Here is an 11,922-nt window from a genome sequence, read left to right on the forward strand (position 1 = left end):
CATTTTGAGATGTCTAGACACAATCATTGCTGAAATAATAATCATCAAACTGAAAACAAAATGTCAATATCTTTGTACTGATATGATGCCTGCTTTGTATTCCTCTGGCTTTGTCCCCTACATTAGAGATGTTCAGAGGCAAAACAAAAAGCTGGTCATCTTACCACTGCTAAATGTTATTAATGACTTTTAAACAATTGTCAGTGAACTTAAGTGCTCGTGTAAGTGAAGTATTAATAGTGCCTACCTAATAAACATCTCTCGGATGCTGGCGCGCCACTTATGAGCAAACTGTCAGTGACGCCTGACCTCAAAATGCTACATCTGGAGAAGCAGCCAAGCAACACACAATGACACTCTCATCTGAGCCCTCTTCCCCACTCCTGACCAGGAATCACAGATCACTTTCTCAATCCTCTAATCTATGTCTGTAGTGCAGCCTTCTCACCTAACCCATTCTTATCCCTCTAATGGTTTGACTTCGGCTGCCTCATATCCCTCCTAAAATATTCTGTCCACATCCTGTCTAACACTTCCCCTTTTGTTCCTGTCTCCTCCATCAGATACATTTTCCAAGGAACGTGAGCACACCACTGCTCTCATGCACCAAGGACAGAAGATATTTACAGGATCAGTATGAAATGGTCAGACAGCACATTATTCTCAATTGCAGTCCTGGTAGAAGTGGAATCAGTGTGAGTTTGTGGTGAAATCTGGGGCCTGAACTTCACAGTATAGTAGTACAGATTACAGTGACCCAGATTAAGAAGACAACCATGTCAATAGAAAAGTGATGCCCTTATATTGGATTCTTCCAGTTTGTGTGCCCTTTCCAAGCTCTGGAAAAGTAAATAAGTGTTGTTACATCCATTTCACAGGTCCCTACCTGTGAAACTTAGGTGCAGAAAGGTCAATTTATTTTCTTCAGATTTGTAAAAGAAACTTGTGGCACAGCAGAGACATTAACCCCAGACTTTTTGTGTTGTGATCACCGGTCTTCATTTCCTCTCTGTGATTGCTAGTTTCTAAATTTTCATTAATTCGCAGGAGGTAAGATTTTTGTGAGAAAAAAAACAAAAACAAAAAAAAAAACTTGGTGTTTTACTGGCTGCATGAGGTGCATGGCTTAATCAGATGACTTTAGAAAGCAAATACCAAGTGCCTTCCAGTGACTAATTGCCTTCCCTATGGTCTTACTGCTTCTTTGAGTATTTGTCTCAAAAAAAACAACCAAACAAACAAAAAACACTAATTTTCTCTTCTCTCAGGTATCTCCAGTCTTTGCCCCATGCTGCCCCTTCTGCTTTGACACATCCCTGAAACCTTTTTTATTGTCCCTTAACTGTCCACCCATATAAACAGTGAACTCACTTCTGCACTACCCCCAAGGAAGAAAATTTTCTTTCTTATAAACACAGCAAGAAATAAAACCCAAATCTGAACAAAAGCAATGTCTGTTTCCTACTGTGATGTTCCAAATACTTCCTGAGGCTGGTATCAACTGCCTCCATGTAAGTGGTTCATTTGCAGACACTTGTCTATGCATAGTGGATGGGCAGTGAGCAGAGCCAGGGATGCCTGTCATTAAGATGAATAGACAGATGGCAGAGACAAAAATGGACACATTTGGTCGGAGCCAGGGGTGCCATTTTTAAGGTCAGGCCTTCATCTTGCAGTGGCCAGGAGAAGGCCTGTGATGATGATGATGATGACAGTGCATTTGGAAAGATAGTGTTATTTGTTAATCATGTCTTTTGCACAGGAGGTACCAATCTTAGCAGACACAGGAGGAAAGCAATTGAGTTAGCCCTGCAGCAGCATCTGAGGATCTTCTTATCTGCATGGATGACTCCCTCTTTACCCAGTGCACATCAGAATTTAGATACTGAAAAAAAAAAAAAAGAAAAAATGTTTTCTTTCCTAGGGAAACAATGAGTACTGCTTAGACATCACTGAATTTCTTACCATCTCTTGTTGGAAGGAATAATTGTCTCTAATTCTGTCAGAGAATTACCTGCAAGTTTGAGCAATGCATTAGTAAGAATGGCTGGATGCTTCCCTGGTGCTCATTTCAGTGTCACATATCTTTCATGGAACTGGATTTTTGGAAGTTTAACAAATATCACTATTCTCAGATGATTTGACTTAGTTTCCCCTGGTTAAACTGATCACATCATAAGAATATTCTCTTCCCTCTTCTTCCCCATTTGCAACCCTGAGCTGACTTTTGTACTAGAACACTAACACATTCTTCAGGTGGAGAAAGTTGATGCAGGTTCTCAAAACACAAGAGTGATGTTGAATTGAGACTGCGAGTATAAACAAGTTCTAAACATCTCCAGCAAGTGCAAAGACCAGGACATAATTAGATTTCACTTTATCAACAACCTGGAAACAGGGAACTGGTTTTCAATGCATATACCCGAATAACTGGAGACTAAAACTTGACGTGAACCAGAAAAATATATATATATATTTATATGAAAGTTGGAGCGATGTTTTAAATAGCAAATTATAAGCAGATAGCTGTACAGTCTTCTAAGAATAATAAAAAAAAATAAGAGAGAGAGAGAGAGAGAGACATCTTTCTTGTGACTGTATTTCACATATGACCTCTTCAGAATGTGATTAAGAAACAAAAACAAACAAACAAACAAAAAACTTCCTTCCTTCTGGTATACATAATATACTTTTACTCATAAATGAAGAGTGGCATGGATTAGAGCAATGCTAGCCCATTTCAAAATGCTGTTCTGTGTGCGTGTGTGTTTGGTTTTGAACCTCAAGAGTCATTTTCTGCAATGTGATATCAGGAAGAGGGTCCCTTTCCAGAATGGGAGGTAAATCAAGTTGTTTTGGTTCTGATGTGTTCATGGTGCTATGGCAACATAGAAATTGAGTCTGGCAAGAACCAAAAGGTTCTGTGATCTCTTATATTTTTAAGGCAGGGTAAAGAATGGAAAATAAAACATACTGTCTGTACCTCACTGCCTTCATATCCACCCCAATGACTTGTTTTAGTGGAGAGGTACTTACAGTCTCTCTGTCATGACCAGAAGAGGAACCAGGAACACCAGCCTACCCAGATATTAATTATCCTTGTACTATTTCAGGGCTCTTTTCTGGAGTCCATCGGAGGTGGTAGAAAAGGAAGAACATGTCTGTTGTGCCTGGTGGATTATCTGGGTTTAACTTCTTACTCTTATGTAAAAACAAGGTGTAAACAGAGGAGAGGATTTAGTCCATCAACTTCCTCCACATGGAGTGGGAAATCCAGTTCCATCCTTCTAGCATGTCCCCTCTGGCTGTGAGCTCCTTCTCCCAGGAATTCCCTCTACCTGTGTCATACTCTGTTTATCCCAATGGGCAGATACTGATTGAAGTCCAGTGTGGCATGGAACAAGTCCACCAGCTCCATTAACCATTTTCTTCCCAAATCGTCAGAAGTTTCTTTTCCTTCCCTTCACCCTTCCTCCCTAGTGAGCGGCTCCTCTCAGTGATTTTCACTGCGGTTCTTCTTACATTTCCAGGCTCCTAGGTCATCGCAACAGCTCCTCTGAGGTAGGATGAGGCCCCTGGCTGCTCATTGTCATGACAACTGGAGGAACAACAGGCCCAGGCCATCGCCTCAGAGGTTGTAAAGGAAGGATGGTGCCACCAGCAAGGGCAGCCTCATGTGGAGCTAGGTAGCACCCAGCCCCATGTGCATCTTGGCTACCACCTCCTGGTGGGAAAACATTTTTATACGGAGCATAAACCCCTTCCTAGGGAGAGCATCATTGTCTCGTTGGACAGAGGCCAGTACTGGAGAAAGCTGCAGTTTATCAGCTCTGTCCTCACCACTCCACTCAAAGTGTCTGTGCTGTCGGAGGGATTGATAGAGTTGGGAAAGCCCCCAAAACCATATAACTTGACATTAAAAAGAGACTGTGAAGCTCTTGCAACCAAGAGTACCTTTCAGGGAGACATGCAGAAACTCCTCTGTCTTTTTGGTAGATTACTTTTATTGTGAAGCTGCACAAAACCATTACTGAAGAAAGGCACAAATTTGCTAGAGCTTGGAGAGGGGAGGAAAAAGAAAAGAACCAACACCAATAAAAATAAGACACATGCTGCTCTCTTTTCTCTTCAGAGGTTTTTGGAGATTCTCCTGAGGATTGGAGGCAGCTGCAGAAGTGAAGTGACCCAGAGTGAGCAGAGCAATGGACAGTGCTCCTGGGATAGGACGATACATCCCACCCCAATAATTTCATCTGAATCTCTCTTAGGGGCATCTCTGTATTACAGATTATTCTGTGAGGTGTAGGGCAGACAGCAGGGAGAGAGGACAACTAAGATCTCATGGCAGCTCAGTTGTCAAACTAAGGCATGGATTCCTTTCTGTCCTCTGAAATGATAAGCAGAGCAGAGGAGGATCCAGCCCCTGCTGCAGAGGTGACTGGAGTAGTGTGGACACAGCTGTGCTGGCAGGCCAGGCTGTTGCTCAGTCAGCCTAGGACTGCTGTGGGTTTGTTGCTGGCCATTCAGGAGCTTGCATCCCTCTCAAGTGTGTCTACATGGTACTGCTGCAACCACAGCAGGTGGTTCTTGTGGGTTTGTACAGCACCTTGCACTGTGGGCAAACTCACGAGGAAACACCCAGAGTCAGTAACACTGTGGTGCAGTGGTGTAGGAGACTAAGGGGGAGCTGAAGGATTTTTTTTTTTTTCGCACTGCATAAATAGAATCAAGGAAAATATAATGTAATATAAATAAAAACAAATGACTCAGTCAACTCATCTTTAATGCTTTGCAGCATGACATCTATTTTGTCTAATGGAATACGACTTTCATACACCAACTGGAAATTTAACCTTGGCCAAAAGTTATGATGTACATTACAATACACTTTTATTATGTTACACTGTATTGTTGTTGTTTTTTTTAATCTATTGCTAAGCCCCTAACAGTATGTCTGTGTCGATGAAACCCATCTGTCAAATGCACAGTAGGGACATTATTATGTAAATGTAGCTGGGTCTTCCTTTTGTGGAATTGGGGGTGGGAATTTAATATACTGTCCTAATATTCCAGCCGGAGGGAAAAAAATGTTTATGAAAAATCTTTTTTTTTTTTTTTTTAAGTAAGGGAAAAAAGAAAAGTCTGGCTGAATTTAGCTCTTAAAAAGTCAGATTTCTCTCCTCACCCTTCACAGTCAGATCTTTTAGAGATAATGATACAGTTTCTAACAAAAAAATTAAACAAAATACATGAGAGACTTTTTTAAGTGCACCAGGAGACAGATAGGTCATTAATATCAGCACTGCTACCTTTTCTATATTACGCTCATATTTCAATAACCTACATTTTGGGGTTATTATTATTATTGTTTTTAAACAGGTGCCATTTTGAATTATTTCTTTATTAGAGTTTGTTATAAAATATGCAGAAAGGTATGTAGATTTTAGGAGGAGGCGTAGGTGAGGAGGAGATTATTTATTACAGTTCTTAAACATCAGCCAAAATCTATCTGTCTAAATTGTCTTTCCTTAGATGCATTCTGCCATTATTTGTAAAATGAAGCCATTTGTCCCCATGCAGGAAAGTGGCTAAAATTGAAATAGCCACTGTGTGAAATGAAGTATCTACAAACCCACCCCTGGGCAAGCTCCCAACCTGAGGAACTGGCACCAGGAGGTTTGTCCCAATGTGATGCATGAAATGAAGTTTGTGTAACTCTCTAAATCCAGACTACCAGCTGATTTCCTCCCCTAAATTCCAAGGCACCATCTGTCAAAATCACGAAGACCATCACTACCAGGCTCTTTGAGGCGGGAAAGTGTCATCTCCACTTCTGCATACAGGATGCTGAGGAGCAGAACAGCTGAGTCTGTGTTTGTACAAAAATAATGAAGGTATATTCAAAGCATAAGGAAAGGCACACACTTGCTGGCCATATTTCCTTACCACAGGTAAGGAAACAAGGAGCGTATGAAAACAGGGTTTTATGCAAGGACAACAAATATTTATGACCCCCTCAGTCTGGATCATCCTTCCCAAATCTTTGCTTATGTTTCAGTGCAGTTTGGTGAAATTTCCTCCCGTTTGGGAATCCATATACATTTCTTTGCAGGGGAAACCGTGCAGATGCGTGTTTGTTTGAGGTACCTTACTGAAGCACATGTATATATTTTATTTGTGATGGAGCATCACATTTCTGAGAAAGTAACAGCTAACACCGGAATCAGGTCCATGTTTTTTATATTGGACTTAAAAGGAATTCAGGTATCTAATTCTAAAACTGCAACCAAAAGAAACATTGCTATCTAGCATCTTCTTTGCATAAGTTGTTTCCTCATTCAATAAGAAAGCTCTTTATTTATTCACACAGGCAATGGGAAACACCATGTTCCCTGAAGACAGAGTGGACTCAAGGCCTCAGCCCTTATCTCAGACAAAATGAACCTTTATCCCCGGGCAAGCTCAGCAGAAGAAATATCCATCCCAGGTCCCAGCTTGAGTCACAACAAACTCAGGTAAAGTTAACATCTATTGCCATTTGTTGGCAGAAAAGGAAAATCATTTACATTTTGGAAACTCTTCTCTCAGTCTTGAAGATCTTGAAGACTTGGGAAGATCTGCTTTTTGATACAAAGGATTGCTGGATGCCTCTCTATATGTGTTCTTAGATTTGGCCCAAAATGACTAGGTCTAAGGGATACTAAACAGGTGTGAAAAAACTTGCAATGAAGCCTGGGCTGGCTCTGCCCAGGTCTCAGGTCTTGACTGTAAGCTCAGACGTTCTCACATTAAAAACACGTTATGCTGAAATAGCCTTTGGGTGAGTGACAACTTATACCTCATTTTCCCTCTTTTGGCAGTGCTTTCTAACCTGACTGTGTCTGCCATGGGAAAGTGAAGTGTGGTGCTGAATTAGGATGGATATAATGACTGGGCTTAACTGGGCAGCATACAGTGGAGAGAGAGTGACTTTTTCTCATCCATAGCTAAACCTGTCTGCACACAGCCAGTAGCATAATAAACTCGGTCTGTAAATCAGCAAAGCTGACTTCCATCAGCTGATTGAGCAGACTTGCAGCATCCTCCAGCTTCTGCTGCTCCCAGCTTCCGGCTGAAGGAGGCGCAACCTGTCCGTGCCCTGTGTCAGAAGGTTCAGCTCAGAGGGGAGCTGTCTCAAGAGAAGGGAAGATAACTAAAGTGCATGTCGTTTTCTCCTGCTTTCTACAGACACCTGCTTCTGCAGATATTTCTTAATTTAAAGTTTAATCAAATTTTCTCCATACGTAAGTCCTTATGTGATGTTAATTTCTCTAAAGACCATAATCCAGATCTATAGATATCTCCTAGTCTAAAAATATTTACCTATGTCAGTCCAAAAAGTTAAGTAACTATTAATTCTTCTGGGTTAGGCATTAAAACAGGCTGAAGAAATGCAGTGTGTGAAGGAGGATGGGAAATCCTGTCATACGCCACTCATGGGCATGGATCAAGGCACAGAAAATAAAGGGTGCCACTTAGTAGTGGGAAGGCTCTGAACATTGGCTTGTAAGTCTTGTAAAACTCCATTTTAATTGGGGGGCCATTTGGTTGACAATGAAAGAAATGGCAGAGATGGCAGAATCCCTTTACTACTAGTGAAGCTGGTAGGAAAATAGATTGTATGTTGTTCTCTTTTTACTTCTTAAAAAAAAAAAAAAAAAAAAAGGAAATATATCGACTCAGAATGTCCCATGGGTGTTTCAAGGGAGTCACAGGTTTCACATGTTTCATGGGATGCTTCATGTGTTCACTCCCCTTCATTGGATGAATTTTCTTGTTGAACAGCCTTCCCCAATTCACCTTGGTGCCCCTATATGCAGAGTGAGAAAATACTAAGGCAAAAGAGTCTCTAAACACATCTAACCATGGCAGATATAGTCCAAGTGGGGTCAAAAGCCCCTGTGGTAAATAAAGCAACCAAACTATTACTTCCATAAGGCTCCAGAGAAATATTTGTGAATTAAAATTTTTATGTTTGCTGATACACTAGTTCAGGGTGGGGTTGTTACATTAAGTCATATTCCAAAAGTTGATAATTGTTAGTAGTAGTAGTAGTAGTAGTATTGTATTTTTAACCATTGCCATGTAGTAACTTTACTGCTTCTTCTGCACTTCGGCTGGGAAATAAAATCTAAAGCCTTTCTTATGTAAGCCATTAAAGATCCATGGGTGAAAAAACAACCCTGGTGCCCAGCTGAACTTTTCAGTTTGTCATTTCCCTAGTCCAGCACCTTTTGCACATCCAGGTAAGTGCCTCCCACCCACAGGTCATGGTGTGGTACTGTCCTTTGGAGCGCAGCAATGCCTCCATAGGCACCATCTACAGGGAGGGATGACAGAGCAGTTTCACTGTACGGATGTGTGAAGTTTTCTGGGCTGCAAAGGGTGCCTCAAGCATTTTCATGTTTACACATGGGAGAGGATGGATGGTGCTGTCTCAGTCTGGGGAGAGGAGACAGCTGCTCTGGGTTGGCAGCCGAGAGGCAGCAGATTGAGAGGCGGGTTGGTCCATGGGGAAGGAGCGCTTCTTCCACCGTCCTGCCTTTTGGGCCTTTGAAGCTTTATCCGTGCCCGGGTGGGCTTCAGTGGCAGCCCTGCCCTCAGAGAAGATCCTGGTGGCAGCAGCCACAAGGCTTTTTAAGCACTTCTGAGGTACAGGGGTATAAGGAAGTGGTACAGGGACAGCGCTTGCAGCATAGATAAGCTTTCATAAGGTCAGCTGTGCTCCGTGATTGGCAGGATGGCAGCTCCTGATCAATAATTGCAAAGGGTTATTGATTCAACCACCAATCTGAACTCTTAATTACCGATATTAAATGTCAGAAACTTTCAGAGTTTCAGTCATATGGCTGTAATCTCTTGTTCCAGAAGCTCTGCGGTGGCAAGTTCTCATCAAACATCGTGTGGCAAGGGTCTGTTCTCATCTCAGCTGCTGTACACCGGGAGTGAAGTGGCTACCTTTGGTCTATCTACTCTGGATTTTCTCTGGGGGAGGGAGTTTGCAGTCTGGCTCATTGCATCTTTCCATGTGTGTCACTCAAAAGTACAGAAGAAAAAAATTGAAGAGCTCTTTTCTTCCTTTGGCTGAAGATGAAGTTTTTTGTCCAGTGAAATCCCTGCTTTAAGCATCTCAAAGGATTGCTGAAGTTAGAAATTGAATCTTTCTTTGATAGCCCCAACATAAATATATGCACATATAAATAGAGACACACAGCATGTGTGCGTTTCAATAGATAGATATTATTCTGATGTATATGCTATAAACATCTATGCAGAAAAGGAAAATGTGTCACTATCATACTTGATGTAGACTGATAGGTGCATGTGTGTTTACATGAGTTAAATGCATACATGACTGCTCAGCAGATACAGCTACAGTCTGTAGTAACTGCTTACCTAAATTGTGCTTCTGATGCTCAGTAAAGGCCTTTGCTTTGGTTTGCTTTTCTGATCATGTCATTTCATGCCATCTACTTCCAATAATGTGAGAAACACTGAAAATTTATGCCCATTTTCCATTCTCCATGTCACTTAAGGTTTTACATATCTTTACCATGAAAAGACAGAAACCTAAAAGTTGTTTAACAGCTGTGAACATTTCTTATTGTCCTTCTCTTTCCCTTTTCTATTTACTACATCCTTTCTTAGCCTGGAGTAGGGAGGAGACAGAAATGCATGCAGGACTCAGAACATAGTTGCGCTTCATATTGATAATGTCACAATGATGTTTGCTCTTTTATTTACATTTTTGACTGCCAAGAAATAAGCTGCAGTCCTGGTGGCACAGTCTTCTGTGCTTCCCAGATCTCTTTTCTGAGAGATGACAGCCTAGCACAGTTTGTATATAGCTAGTTTTTCCCCCCTTTTTCATTACTTTGCATTTATCAGCACTGAATTTCACCTGCCATTTTATTGCTCAATCATTCAGTGTCATGAGATCTGTACTCTTGGTTGTCAGATTTGTTTTTATTACCCTGACTACCTCAATACCATCAGCAGATTTTTTCTCCTCTGCAACAAAAAGGATCCCTGTGGGAGTTCCTTGGTCACCTCCCTCCATTAAGAAAACTGACCATTTATTCCTACACTTCACATCTACCTCTTTAAGCAGTTATTAACCTGCAAAAGTCTTTTCTATTTCTTTCTGCAGTACCCTTGTTTTTTTACAGGCTTTTGGTATGGGACTTATCAAAAGTACAAGTCTGCTTTTATCCATATGCTTGCTAACTCTTTAAAACAGCTCTAATAAATTTTGTCACCACCTCCTATAAAAGTCATGTTGCCTCTTTCACATTACATTATAACCATCTATGTGTCTTCCCCTTCTGTTCATGATCACAATTCCTTCCAATCAGCTTGATATTGTATTACCTAAGCTGGTTTTCTGTTCCCCATTTCAAAAACCAAATAGGAACCTGTGATGAAAAAAGCTCTTGCTTTCCAAGAATTAATAATCAAATTAAAGATGACCATGAGGTGCTCTTCATTGCTAATAATGCTGTGAGGCTAGAGGGAGTTATTTCAAGTTATTGAGTGCCATTTCATTTCATTTAAAAACACAGAAGCTATTTATAATCTGAAGAAATTACAAAATGTAGAAGCTAAATCTTAATATCTGATTCTCTGAATGGTGAATCAGGGTTGATTACTTTCATTTTAGTCTCCTGAACTGGGTTCTTTGTCATGTCATAATTAAAGTCGAAAAAGAACAAATGGATAATTCTTTGCTACAATCATTTTATTCTCAGGAAAAGGGGCCTAAATTAAAAGCAAAACAGTACACAAACAGCGATTATTTTAGTCTCCTGCATATTTCTCTATAAAGGGTTTTTGAAAGATATTATTACACCTCAGAGAGTCAGCTGACTCTTGAGGGAACCAAGTACTCTGTTATCAAAATTAGTAACAGACAAGTAATACTGTATCACAGGTAATTAAAATAATTTATAGATGGGCAAAATTCATTAAAGGGTTGGTGAGTCCTATTTGGTATATCACGGATAGCCCAAGCAATTTATAAGTGGGCAAATGCGACTAATGTTAAATAAATCCTATGAAACCAAAGAAAGCCTTTAAGTCAGTTAATCAAAAGAAGTCAGTCAAGCAGTTGTCTTGAGACAGGCAAATCAATGAATATCAAGAACCTTAAATCTGCATTAAATCCCATTACTTATCTTTGTTTATCTAATTTTAGCCTCATTGTCCTCTCCAAGAGTATATATCTAAATAAAAAATAATAATAATAATAAAAAAAAAAAGCTGGAGTTAAAAAGTAGAACCCCTCAGCTATTCACATGACAATAGCATTTCAACATTCTGGTAAAACTGATAAAGAAGAATTTTGTGACAAAGCTTCCAAGTCGCCTCTTCTAATGTCATCTCAGTAATGTCATCACATAGTAGAAATAATGCTGAGTTACAGAATACTGCTGTTTTATCTTGAGTGGTACAATCTTTTATTCTCAGTCCTTATTCATAGGCATCTGGTTGTTGCAAGCTCCCAGGGATGAACTAGAAGAGCTGTTGGACATGTAAAGCTGAGCAGAAGGAAAGCTGACTCTTTATTTCATAGAATTATTTTAACTTTCTCTCTTACTTTAGGCAAGGAAAAATTTGCACCTCTTTCAGGCTTAGCTGGATTCAAAATTAGCTGTTGTCATCCATTCCTTAACACCTCCATGGCCTTAGAAACATAGCTTGGACTACACAGACAATTTAATGCTTATGTAGTATACTTCTAACTGGCCTTTTTGTGTGTGTGTCTCAGAGTCCCTTTCAAGACAAGGTTTTCACTTTTACATTTATTCAGGCCATTTGCTTTCATAAGGCTTAACACAAGCTGAAATTCTGCTTGCAGTAAATCCCAGTGAACTTCTATTTTTT

This window comes from Cygnus atratus, chromosome Z (genome assembly GCF_013377495.2).
Source record: "Cygnus atratus isolate AKBS03 ecotype Queensland, Australia chromosome Z, CAtr_DNAZoo_HiC_assembly, whole genome shotgun sequence".
NCBI classification, from domain to species: Eukaryota; Metazoa; Chordata; class Aves; order Anseriformes; family Anatidae; genus Cygnus; species Cygnus atratus.